Below are 3,896 nucleotides of genomic sequence, written 5' to 3' on the forward strand. Positions count from 1 at the left end.
TTTTGGAATTTTGTTAAGATTAGGGTTTTTCTACTTTTTATTTTTAGGTTAGGGTTTTTTCTGAATTATTTTAGAAACTAACTTAGCTTTCTAATTCTAGGATAGAAACTTTCCTAATTTGATTTTAGAAACTAACTTTTTCTCTTTTTAGAAACTTTCTATTTTCTGTTTTTTAGGAACTTTCCTTTCTCGCTTTTAAAAACTGGCTTGCTTTCTTATTTCTTTTTTAGAAACTAATTCACTTTCTTTTTTCTTTTGCAAGATCTTAATATAAAAACTTCTAATTTGGTAACCTCTTTCTAATTCTCTTCCTTTTTTTCTTAGATTTCTTATTTGACTTAGGTTTCTTTCTTTTTTGGATTAGGTTAGATTTTTTTTTCTTATTTTCTGAATTTTTCTAATCTAGGGGTTTTAGAACTTTCTAATGTTATAATTTTGTTTTTAGGATCCTTTTTCTGGATTTTTTTTTCTAGAAACTAACATTGTTTTCTGTTTTGTAGGGTCCTAACATAGAACTTCGATCCAGCAACATTTTTCTAACTTCATCTAACTGCTTTCCATATTTGTTATAGGAATTAGAAAAGAGAATTAAAATTTGGTGTGGTTCATGCCCTCGCGGGTAGGGAATCATACTCTGAGATCTTTGAGAAAAGGAGCTTTGGTCGGAAAAATTGATTGACAAGTTAGAAATCCTCAAATATTTCTGAAATATCATCTGAGAGCATGACTTAAGAACATCGGATTGATGAAGGCTTTATGCATCACACACTACCTATTAGGACGGTGTGCAATGAGAATGAAGTGCATCAAGTTCCCTCGGTTCGAACCTTATGAGATTATTTATAACCGGTAGGAACAAGTTCACCCTCCTGCATAATTCTTTCAATCAATACAAGAAACGTGAACTTCAAACCTAAGATAATCCAATTACTTCCTAAGTTCGATGGACTTGATTCAGAAAATCTATATATGCATGTTAAAGAATTTGAAGAGGTTGTTACAACCATACATTTAAATGATGTTCCTCCTGATACAATTAGCCTTAAATTATTTCCATTCTCTCTAAAAGAAAAGGCCAAAATATGGTTTCATTCATTAAGTCCTAGATCCATTGGTACATGGGTAAAGATGAGCCAGGAGTTCCTTATAAAGCTCTTCCCAGCTCATAAAACCAACACTCTTAGACGGGAAATAATGAACTTCTCCCAGAAAAATAATGAGACCTTCTTTGAATGTTGGGAATAGTTCAAGGACTTACTTCTCGCCTGCCACACCATGGTTACGAAACTTGGCAGACAATTGATCTTTTTTATGAAGGACTCAGTCTAAACATGCGCCAATTCATACAGATGATGTGTAATGGCGAGTTCATGGATAAGAAACCAAAAGAGGCATGTGATTACTTTGATATGCTAGCTGAAAACGGTCAATCATGGGACATATCGAACCAAGCTAGTACTCCTAAGGAAATACCAAGAGAGATAGGAATAATGTAATCAGGAAGGAGGATGATATTTGTCACACCCCAAACTCGGAAAATGGACTCACAAAATTTTCAATCACTAAATCCGGTGCCGACAGCCTTCGTAGTGCTCCATTCTCGGCTCTTGGCACTCATATGCCAGATTCCGATCCAGGAATCCTACAAGGAGAATTTTCAGTATGAATTTTTTTTTGTAATGAAGCATAACCACAAGCATAACCAAGTCACAAAATAACATCATCACATATCCACTATATTAAAAACTTTAAGTACAATGCGGAAAGAGAAATACAAGGTGATCAAAAGGCTCCAAAATAATCTGATGCATGCTCCTGCCTCAGCGCTCTTGCGATCCAATGTCACCTACACGCAACGGTTGTGCATAAGCTTACAAAAGCTTAGAGGGTGGTGCAAGGGTGTGCGCAAGACAAGTGTCAGGTATGCAGTATCAGAGTAATACGAAAATATGTTGGTAAGTCCATAAATACTATCAGCCATACCAAGGCTATGCATGCAAGGCATGAATGTTATCGGCCATATCAAGGCTATGCAATGCAAGGCCTACGTAGCCAAATGTCATATGCGAGATGCAATGTAAGATGTTAATCCTCACAAAGTACATATATCAGTACAGTTCCCTTCTGGGATATCACCGGGGTCTAGTACTCTCCACACTGACTGCCGCCTCCCTAGCTGCACAGCCCAGCGAGTGGAAGAGACCACACTATCCACCTGACTAGTAGTCTGCCAATGCCTACCCGGCTCGTTGATAGTGGACTCATTTGCGAGTTGGTCAAACTCAGCCTAGCTTATAGCCCCCTCACTTGGGCGGATAAGGCCACACCCCCTTCCAACCAAGCACGACATAGTGGGAGACGTGGCCTACTGGTATTCGGCACTTGGGCGCTCATGTATCCACTCGGTCTAAACGTTGGAGCATCTCCTAGTACCAAAAAGGTTCTGAGATTTTCACCCAAGGACATTCTATGTGCCCACAGTGCTAGAGCCAATATTTCTGGTATCCAATCCAGCCATCCACGATGTGCCTATGGAGGCCACGACCCTGATATGGGTAGGGCGTACAATGATCATGTCACACATATGCGAGATGCATGAGTCACACCGTCCAGTCATGCAGCAGTCTTGCGCGTACCACGCGATCATGTGGGTAACTCCTATCAGTGAGTCCCATAAATAATCTGCCCAATGGCATATGCTATGATCAGTCACTACTCATATCAGCCATACATATGATGCATATGGGCATGAGTCATGGAGTTATACTAAGCATGTTATATGGTTATGAACTATCCTTACAACGAGGATGGGCCTAGACGGCCTACACACGATAAGTATAGGCCCATCAATGGGCCCTAGGGAGAGTTACAATGTAGACATTTAACCAACATAATTCTACAATGTGGACGTCAAACCATCATTACTCCCAAGGCATCGCCTGCTATAAACATTATTACATAACCATGGTGGAATCACACATTACAATGGACCTTATGTACATCCCATTGGGCCTCGACCCATGGGCCTCAAATACATCAAATGAGCCGCATCACATGGGCCTCATATATATCAAGGTGAGCCTCAATAACGGGCCTCATATATCACATCGGGCCTCATCAAATGGGCCAAATCAAATGGGCTAAGTCAAATGGGCCAATTCAAATAGGCCGAACCCAACTCATCTATTTTTAAAGATAAATATAGAGTATTATATAAAAATGAATCATATCAAAAGTTCAACTGGACCATACCATATCTAACAGTGGTGATAATGATTTCCACGGTTAAATTCCAGTGGGCCACATGATAGGGTTTATTTCCCATCTAGCATATTCACAAGGTCACAAAGACCTGGATTTAAAGGGAAAAATAAATATCATATAGGTCCAAACTTGGTAGCCCAAGGGATTTAATGGTGGATGTTCAAACCCACTATTTTCAGTAATGTGGTCCACCTGATAACTAGATCTGCCTCATTTTTCTTTTAATCTCAAGCCTTAAAACAACCTCCCAAAATGGTTGGGCGGTATGGATACAACACATGAATCATGGTGGGTCCCATAGATGGACGTCGTGGATGAAATAGGTGGGACCCACAGAACTTGGTGATGCCACTACAGCAGCTATGTAGCTGGAATGAGGTACACCAGCCATCCCACTCCCATCACAAGTGCGTCTCACGTGGGGCCCACCATAATGTTTATTTTCCATCCAACAGTTGATAGGGTCACACAGACCTAATAAAAAACTAAATAAATAAATTTTATATTCACACAAAACCTCTGGGACCAGAGGGTTTCAATGGTAGACGTTCAATCCACCACTGCTTCCTATGACGTGGACCACCTGAGCTCTGTGCAACAGGAGGGTTTCAATGATAGACATTCAATCGGCC

At 40.0% G+C, this 3,896-nt stretch overlaps 1 non-coding gene across 1 annotated transcript; it reads right to left on the bottom strand.

Annotated features, from left to right (window-relative positions):
* Window positions 1–1,176: 1,176 nt before the first annotated feature.
* On the bottom strand, window positions 1,177–1,282 carry LOC131238413 (small nucleolar RNA R71). Its single transcript, XR_009167823.1, has one exon. It is a non-coding gene; the product is annotated as a small nucleolar RNA R71 (small nucleolar RNA).
* Window positions 1,283–3,896: the final 2,614 nt, after the last annotated feature.

Source organism: Magnolia sinica, chromosome 2 (genome assembly GCF_029962835.1).
Source record: "Magnolia sinica isolate HGM2019 chromosome 2, MsV1, whole genome shotgun sequence".
In the NCBI taxonomy this organism is placed as follows: Eukaryota; Viridiplantae; Streptophyta; class Magnoliopsida; order Magnoliales; family Magnoliaceae; genus Magnolia; species Magnolia sinica.